Source organism: Liolophura sinensis, chromosome 6 (assembly GCF_032854445.1).
Source record: "Liolophura sinensis isolate JHLJ2023 chromosome 6, CUHK_Ljap_v2, whole genome shotgun sequence".
In the NCBI taxonomy this organism is placed as follows: domain Eukaryota; kingdom Metazoa; phylum Mollusca; class Polyplacophora; order Chitonida; family Chitonidae; genus Liolophura; species Liolophura sinensis.
Window position 1 is genome coordinate 55,786,009 of NC_088300.1, and position 10,250 is coordinate 55,796,258.

Genomic DNA, 10,250 nt, shown 5'->3' on the forward strand with positions numbered 1-10,250 from the left:
GAATATTCCTGACAGTCATTTTTATGCTGATGATAGCTAAATTTTGATTGGTCTTTCGTAAAGTTTACAAATTGATTCCTTTGAACCATTTACTTATTAACCTGCTATTTTTTTGTTTTTTGGTTTTTTTTTTGTTTTTTTTTTTGTGTTTTTTGGTCGTATTGTTTAAACTGGTTGCAGGCCTGTGCTTATGTAGAGATTCTCTACAGATTTTATATCCCTCACTAAATGTGAAAAACTTATGCATGGATTGGTCAAGCTGGTTTTCGCACTTGGTTTGAGGTGCCACAATGTATACATGAATCTAGCCCCAAAATCTGATAAAAAATGGGACATTTTTTTGCGGTTGTTGCACAAAACCTGGACAGCTGGAGAGTACAGAAGAGCCCAAATTTATATTCTTGCTATCCTGAAAGCGTGAGATAAATCAAACAAAAAAAGTTAATCACAAAATAAATCTGCGCACAAAATGTGATCAAAATTGAAATTTTTTTACCGATAGAGGACAAACGAATGCAGAAGGACCTAAGTTTATATTCTCGCTTTCCCAGAAGCGTGGAGTGAAACAAAAAATCTCACGAGACAACAGCAGTCTCGAACACTCCATGCTACGTGCATCCAGATATGTATTACGTGCATACAGATATATATTCTGTTTGCGTTTAACATGTCACCCTGCTGTCCCCGATATGTTTACAAGTGTCGCTTTGACGTCACAGGTCTGACGTGTCCATAAATCAGGTCACCACGTGGCAGAAGACCTTAGTGACAACGCACACATATATGTATACCGCCCCATCTGCAGGCGGCTGATAGTACAACAATCTTACCAAACACACATCAACTGAAAACCCGGCAATGGCGGAGAAGACAAGCGATAAAACAGAGGAGTACGAGGAGTACGATATGGAGCCTGAGAAGTACGTACACTCGGGACATAGCGGGAAAGGCCGGACGAAAAAGGAGGCAAGTCAGCATACAAACCATCCCGACCCCTGCGGTCACGTGAGGAAAACCACCCAGAAACTCATCAATAACAGCCATAACCAGCGTAAGGTGCCTGAGTCCAAATAATAGGAGTAAGTGTCAAACACACGTGTGTATGTTAGCTGACAGGTGAGGACAGTACTAAATACACCCGCCAAACATAGGGATTGAACCGTTCCAGACAGTGCAGTGTTGTACGGCAGCTGTATTATAGAGCACCGCCCAGCTGGCATGTTCACGTGCATGCTATAACGTGCAACTAGGCCACGTTACGTTATGGAATAAACCAGCATGTGCGGGCCTCATAATCAACTTGACCTTCAAAACACATACAAATTTTATAGATGTCATACACATGCATACAGGTCAATAAGCGGAAGCGAAGCTGCTGTATAGTCCAGTGTATATACTAACATTTAGACCCTATGAACACTTTATATGGGTAATGATGTTTCCTCGTAGGCGACGTGCTAGCACACCGAATATATCTTCACAAAGTGAGTCATTGTGTGACAAACACCCTTAGAACAAAGTGATGCCCAGTTGGATTGTACCACGGGGGCTGGGAGGGGGCGATGACGACCTGAGCTGCCTCTCGAACACTCACGAGTTCACCTTTTTAACAGGGTAGTTCTCCATGCGTGTCAGACTGAACGCACTAATCTCCATAAATTAACCGTCTGTTATCGGGGCAAATATACTGAGTCATATACTTACACGCCTTGCTACATATGTAGGCCTATATTATACTGAAGGATTATTGCTAATGGGATAAATATAATCACTGCAATACCTGACGTGAAAAATAAATAAATAAAAAAACAACAACACCCTTTAAGCTGTCATATATGTCAGCTAGCTTGTCAAGCTTTGCATTTTTAAAAAAAACATATACAAGTAAACGGCATGTTAGAATATAGGACGTCAGGTTTGTTGCGGTTCCCCCACAAACAGGGCAGACTTGTGTTGGGACGTTCGAATTCAGGAATTGCCTTCTCTGCCTTTTCTCTATACCGGCCACTTTATAGTGCTGTGAATCAGTTCGCTTCCAGGAGGCATTTTCGTTTATTCGGCCATGCATGTGATACAGAGTGACAGATATTGAGAAACATGCCGTCTATTACAAATATGATAAAAACATGCCATTGCTTATTTGACAAAAAAGCAAATCAAAATTTGGCGTTAATTGTATGATTTCTCTATACAGGCGAACCTGGCGACTCCTGGAAAGTATTTGCCCAGTGAAGTAAAGGCCTAGAGGACTGCATGAACAATAGTGACAGACTAGCCAGGACTGAAGGACTGAAATGATGAACCATAAATAAACCGACGTCGTTATCTGATATAAGTTTGTATTTGTTAAGAATAAATAAATGAAGATCGTTGTTCAAACTGTTATATCTGGAATGTAGTTTGTTGTTTAGACACATCTAATTAGGAATTCATGAGATCCTTTTTTATGCCAATTAAGGCAGATGGTGTCGTTAAAGTTTCGTATGCTAAGTGTACTTAAACGTTTGCTGTGACGTCACGCTATTATCTGAACAGTCTGTTATCTGTTAAAGTCTATTCTACCCCCCCAAAATGAAGAACATGTGGCGAAAACTGCATATTTCACAGTGCCATACTCTTTTACTCCCTTCGCAGAAGTCACGCATTTTAAACCAAACAATGGCCATCGCAGTGGGAAACTTGTAAAACTCCTTCCCGCCTGTGTCAAGACGATTAAGAGGTGGGAAGACATTTGTTCTTTCCTTTATTACTTCACTTATCAGTGTATGTGTGCTCATAAAACATATATGAAGTATAAGCGTCATGTCCGACATTCGTATACCATTCGTAGTCCGTAAAGGGCGTTCCAAGTCGATAATCGCAAGATCCATTTCCAAAACAACATTTAACACTAGCTCCCAAAGAAAAAGGTATGTAAGAAATTATACAAATCGGAAATAAAGCCGGTAACACACAAGAGAGAAGCGGTCATCACTTTTCAATAATGCCGGGCAGACAGTTGATATTCCAGGCATGAATTCCATATCAAAGTTCAAATTCGTAGTCCATGAATGAGTTCCAGGTCAAATAACAATTAAACAAGTGTGATGCAAAAGTAACAGGCGATTACGTCTTTCTCGTTAGTGTATAAAGATCTCATACTACAAAAGGCGCTATCTGTGATGTTACACATGACATGCCGGTCTGTATAAAAGCTGTCTACAACATAGACTGTTACACTCGCGCCATCTATGTTGTTAAATACCATGTACGCGATAGATATGTACATAAGGATAACAGCGCCGTCAATGTGGTTGATCACAATGCAATATATATATATATATATATATATATATATATATATATATATATATATATATATACGCCATATGCAGGACCCTTTGGTATATTGCTATCCAAATAAGGACAATTTACAACATTAAAATTGAAATTATCCCCTTTGTCGTAAAGACGGCGTGAAAGGAGACCTTGTTCGTCTTTGTACAGATATAGATCCAAATAAGATGTACCATCAGGATTATCTGTTTTCCCTTGTAAACCTAATGAAGGTGGATAGACAGCAACGTCATGGAAGAAAACGATGCCTTCTACTTAAGAAATAATGTTCGCGTCAGGGTAGTCTAACGGTAGTTTTACATCAAATCGATGTGGAAGAGCTTATATTTTAGGTCGGAGGCGAAGCCTGAGAAACATTATTTCTTAAGTACAACGCATCGTTTTTTGCGCTGTACTCAACAATAGTACAAATTTTAGGTCTTGGGCTTCGCCTTCGACCTAAAATATGAACTCTTCAACATCGATTTGATGTAAAACTACCGTTAGACTACCCTGACGCGAACATTATTTCTGTTCTATTACCTTGGTAGTAGCAAAATGTTTTCGTAATTATAACAAGAACGCCATTGCGGTACAGATTAACAGCAAAAAACGCGATATCCTACAATAAAGAATTAACGGTTTATCACTGGTGTTCGTTGTGTAACCCGATACCGCTGAACTTTGTTTTGTATCGAGTAAAATCTGCGTATTCTCGGGATGTGTTGAATGTGTTGCGTGATACATTCGATGTTGTTGAAATGGTCATCTTTATTTAATTTGTATATTTGCACCCGGTCCGCAATTAACATTATGGTAAAATATCATATAGACCTAGTGAGCGGCTCGTCAAAGCTGTGTATGTATGACGTCGTGTCTTATTATTGCGCGACGTGGAAATGTAAAAGTTCACTGTACGTGTATTATGACGTCATTCCGATGCGCTTAGATTGGAACGCCTTGAAACAAAAGCGATATCTATAAACTGTGCAACATATAACACTGCTATCGCCGAAGGAAATTTCTATAGTTTGCCTTTATATAAATCAAAAGGTTTATCTAACAAATAAACAAACTCAAATTCGTTTATTTGTAGACATAAACAGTGCGAAATGATATTACCCTGGGAGGTAAACATACCAGCTGGTGTGTTGCCTGACACCCTCGATGTTGTTTGAAAGGTTATCTCTATTTAATATGTGTGTTTGTTTATGTATACGTAACCAGAATAGTTACCACTGCTGTCTACGGATGGTCGAGAGTTTACTTCGGGCACTGCCCGGTTTCCTCTCACCATAATGCTGCCCACCATCGTATAAGTATTCTTGACTACGCGTAAAACACTCATTAAATAAATAAGTAAATAATACAATGATGGTTAAATTTACTTGTATATAACCACTCTATCCACTAAATGAGCTGCGTTGTGGTTGATGTATACGTAGCCCTTGATACCACTCATGTTACCACATAACACTACTCTAATTGTTACAATTTGCAGTTCCCAGGATTGTCTTGTGTAAATAACAAATTCGTTTTTCAAAAACGGCATTGGAAAATTCCATTCACACACGACTATATCTCTAAACTGGCAAATGAGAGCAATAACGAAAACTCCCTTCAGCAATGTATTTGTTACAAGCTGCATGCGTTATCACAGATTATGTTAACACAGTTTGTAACAGCTGTATTTTAAAAGCTTATATTTTCCTATTAACCACCATCGCTGATTCAGTCATTTTCGGTTGCTACAAATTTACAGTAAACAACACCCCTTAGGACTGTCATTTTAAGCGCAATAATAATTAAATGTTTTAACATGCTACAAAACGCATGAACTGTGTATTAGAGTAAATCCAAATGTAACAAATACATTGACAAGGGCTCATTTTATCAGCGTTCAACTTTATCACCTTAGATCGGTGTAAATACTCCACTAAGTTTACAGATTTCAGTTTAAAGATATTTATTTGTTTATCTGATAGGTGTTTTGCGTCATTTTTAAAAACAGTTTGAACATATGTACATATTTTGATGAATATTTATGCCACTCAGAGTTGCTAGTGGTAGCAGTTGCAATTTACAATGATTTATTACAAAAAAGAAACACTCTGAGGATGTCTTTTTTGTAATAATCATTACTAATTGCGTATTTATAACAAGTTGCGTTGCATGCATCATGAGAATAACTGTCTGGGTAGGAAAATTCTGCCAAAAGGCGAGAAATGTGCTTTATATGAAACAAGAACATGTTTTACAGAAGAGGGGTATGCTTGCATGTGTATTTCTTATTATCCTATATTCATACAGTAATTTAATGAAATAGAAGAGTAACATAATTCCATAGAGAGAACTTAAGCTTCCTGCATGGTTAACACAATCATCCTCTGTCGTGTAAAGCGTTAATATAAGTGTGATCTACATTGACCTGTTTGTACTTCACCCAGTCTGAATATTTGGTTCCAATCGACTAATGGTTATATGTGCGCAGTATACATTTAGCGCTGTTTTGCTGTCTGAATACATAAGTACGTGAGAGGAAATGCAACGATGCAAATACAGGTATGCAAATGTATACTCTATAGTGAATATGGAGCCAGAAATATAGTGTAATTACACATTTACCATAACGGGTCAGCGACTAAAGTGTACTAATGCGATTTTTCGCAGACACATACGTCAAATTATGCGAGTAAATATTTGACAGAAAACAGCTTTGGTTGCCGAGGATACTCCATATAAACAATGCATCAAAATCAGTCATCAATATAAGGGCTGAATTCTCGGCAAGGCCACGTTTTCTCGGGCAGTGTGTAGAAAGGGGGATAACTGTTGTGGGAAGAAAGCTGATTAGTGGTAATACCTGGGATAAATATAACATTTATTAGTCCCAGGTTATACCAAATAGCCTTGTAAGCTACATTGTGAAAGCGGGAATGAATGCCCTATGGTCGGTCCAGAGCTAAATAACCAAATCACAACGAAGTGTCTTTATAAGCCAATTATCACACTGTCGTCGCTGCTCTGGTTTTACTATCTATCTATGATCTTTTATTATCTAAGATACAGGTATGGGTAAAGGTCAACATGTGGTCAACTGTCGTCATATTTCAGCATATTTAATGTGCGTATACTAAAATATCATGTCAGACACCCCAGGCAGTCACCCACCCAGCCGCAGGAGACTAACATAAGCCCACCCCACCTTTCCCTCGCTCCGCCATAGAACCTCCATATGCACATTTGGAGACATGACAAGTTGAGGCGACGAAGAGAGCTAAAATAAGAGCTGGAAACCATTGAGCCTTTTGGGTGTGATGAACGAGCTTTAATTACCAGTAAAACCTAGGTACCCGGTATTATGATGAAAAAATATTTCATTTACTCAAACATATACTATTCTTGCAGCACTTTCTTTATTTACTGGATTGGTGCTTAGCGCAATATCAACAACAAGCATCACAGTCATCCGATATTTGTATTGCTAATATAGCACCTCATGTCTTATTGTGGCCCAGTATAGGCCTGAATTCTTTACTTATAGTCCTCATGGATGTGGCACAATCCCCTGATATTTCTATTTTAATATAGCGCCGCATTTTTGATCTGGTCCAGTATACGTTATACATAGTCGGCATAGAGGTGACACAGTCCTCTGATATTTCTATTCTAATATAGCACCGCATTTTTGATCTGATCCAGTAAACGTTATACATAGTCGGCATAGATGTGGCACATCCCTCTGATATTTCTACTGTAATATAGCACCGCATGTTTGATCTGATCCAGTATACCTTATACATAGTCGGCATAGATGTGGCACATCCCTCTGATATTTCTACTGTAATATAGCACCGCATGTTTGATCTGATCCAGTATACGTTATACATAGTCGGCATAGACGTGGCACATCCCTCTGATATTTCTACTGTAATATAGCACCGCATGTTTGATCTGATCCAGTAAACGTTATACATAGTCGGCATAGATGTGGCACATCCCTCTGATATTTCTACTGTAATATAGCACCGCATGTTTGATCTGATCCAGTATACCTTATACATAGTCGGCATAGATGTGGCACAGCCCTCTGATATTTTTATTGCTATAATGCACATGTAGCACCTCATTCTTGATCTGGCTCAGTATATGCTATGCATATTCCGCGTAGAAGTGGTACAGTCCTATAATATTTCCATTGCTAATTAATGTAGCACCTCACTCTTTGTCTGGCCCAGTATATGTGACATATAGTCCGCACAGAGGTGAATAAATGATGATGGGTTAACGCCATATCGGCCATATTTAAGCCACACCCTGGTGAGCAGAGAGGTGAAACAGTCGTCTGATATTCCTAATGTCAATGTAGCACTTCATCCTTGATCTTATCAAGCACGAAGATGTCATACATAATCAAGGTACAGCTCAAAGTTCACAGGCGGCTGATATTTCTACTTTTTAAATTGCGCCTCATTATTGGATATTCTATTACCCTTCTGTTCCTTTTTATTACATACAACGCACCGCTTGGCATTGTGCCAAGTACACATTATATGAGTCGTTAGATACTCCGATCACGAGACAGAAGCGTTTGACTTCTGGACGGGTCTGTTGTAGCTCTATGGTGGATATACGGACCTGATAATTCTTCCTGCGAGCCTTTCTTTCAGCGGCCTCTCCTAAACGTCCCAGTTGACCACAAACCATGGTATGGCAATCAACCAATGGGTCACAAAACGATCGGATCCATAATGTCTGATATTTCCCGCGGTGCAAAACTTTGCCGCTGGTACACTGCGTCCGGGCAACGACAGCCACAGTTCTTGCTGATGCCGGGGTTTCTGTGATGGACGTTATGTCTGTGACAGGCCACCGCAATAAGGCCATCCATTGTATTTCACAATACTATAAACGCATATCATATCTATCCTCATGATACCTTGAACATATAAATTATAATTTTTTTCTTACTTATAATAAGCATAAAACACATATGAAGTGAACATATCTATGATGCTGTTATTGTTTTCTTATTTATCAACATATGTTGAGAAATTCACATTGAATTGAAAATGTGAACTGAAGTGTTCCATTATTTCAACATTCGTTACCCAGTGTTTATGAATTTGATACAGAATACAACACGACCGCAAAGCATTTACACAAGCAAACCAAATAAAATTCAGTATCAAACTATTGTTAACCTAATTTTGTTTGTTTCAATTATTTTTTTTTTCGTACGTAAGTCAAACTTTAATTAAGTTTAAACAGTTGAACTCCCCACTTTTGTTATCATTTTGCTGATACCAGAGGTTTCCAGCTCCTCTAGCTCTGTCAGACAGAGTTTGGGAAATCCTTTGACCTGCCCGAACTCTCGCTGCCAGCAACGGCTCACTGTCAGTGTGGTCACTGTTTGACACCGTGTTTATATCACCGAAGCCTACCCTGATAACAACGTCTTAGCTGAAAGCAGGAAAATATAGTGCCATATTTTATAGCTCCGCCTTCGACCTAAAATATAAACTCTTCCACATCGATCTGATGTAAAACTACCGTTAGACTACCCTGACGCGAACATTATTTCTTAATTAGTATAGTTTTCTTCCCTCATAATTAACCTATAATCTACTTAAATGACCTTCATGAACTGAGAAATATTACGGAGGAAAAAGCCAAAACAATAGAAACAATAAGCCTAATGATTCATGGTGCGTATAGGTCAGATCATAGTTTTATATCTTATCTTAACTGTCCAGGCCATTGGCATAGGGGGTCGGGGAGTGCATGTCACATGTGTCAGACTGTTTAGCTGATTCACGATGTCTGCTATCTGGGAAATTAGTGTGCTATGTTATAAACTTGTGACCACTGAGGTTTGTCAGGGGCCTCCGTGGCTCAGTTGGTTAGCGCTGTAGCGCAACCTAATGACCCAGGAGTCTCTCACCAATGCGGTCGTTGTGAGTTCAAGTTCGGCTCATGCTGGCTGGCTCTCCGGCCTTACGTGGGAAGGTCTGCCAGCAACCTGCGGATGGTCGTGGGTTTCCCCTGGGCTCTGCCCGCTTTTCACTCACAATAATACTGGCCTCCATCGTATAAGTGAAATATTCTTGAGTACGGCGTAAAACACCAATCAAATAAATAAATAAACTGAGGTTTGTCAAATCAGGTCAAAGGTTCGAATCCAGCCCTGGCTTGTTCGGCTGAGGTTTTTCGTCAGCTGGCAAGGACTTGTGCATGGTTTATCATGGTCGATCGGCCTACGTTTGCTCCACCCACAAACGTTACCCTCATTAACACATACTAGATGCTAATTATACATGATAAAATAAACATTAATTTAAAAGAAATGTACTGACGGGAAGGCATACAATAGGCCTATCATCTGTTAATTAAATAAATGATCTTTCGTTCTCTTCGTCAAATAGTACGTATATGCAAATGTTGTATACGGTATATTAGTTTTTATTTTTTTGTCCTGTTATAATATGCATAAAAATATAAAGAATATCAGTGGTATCTTCCATTACAATGAAAAACGTTCAGTTGCAAGTGTAAACTGCGTAATCCGTTGTCCGCATGCATATTCACTTGTGCTTACATCTTGACATTGTGGTGTGGTGATCAACACAAATGAAGTAATATGAGCCTTATACGTGCTCAACCATTGCTGATGTCTTCAGCATGGTATTCCAGTGAAGCAGCACTATGCTTGCATATATGTCATCATTGACACGTCGATTTGTGGCAAGGGTATAAAGCCATACCACCGAAACAATCACAATACCGAGTGACGTTACGAACAAACACAATGTATCCGGTTTCATGTTTACACGTTTTATATGGTTTCTATTTACGCGTTATCTGCCTTGTGTCTACGCATTCGATTTCGGAACAGTCAGACGAAGACGTTCCAGCCTGTGTTACACGTGACAAAC

General features: G+C 39.1%; 1 long non-coding RNA gene across 1 annotated transcript; it reads left to right on the forward strand.

Moving 5' to 3' along the window:
• The first annotated feature begins 742 nt into the window (after positions 1–742).
• On the forward strand, positions 743–2,387 carry LOC135469019 (uncharacterized). The gene is made up of 2 exons (XR_010444274.1): positions 743–1,079; positions 2,195–2,387. It is a non-coding gene; the product is annotated as an uncharacterized LOC135469019 (long non-coding RNA).
• Positions 2,388–10,250: the final 7,863 nt, after the last annotated feature.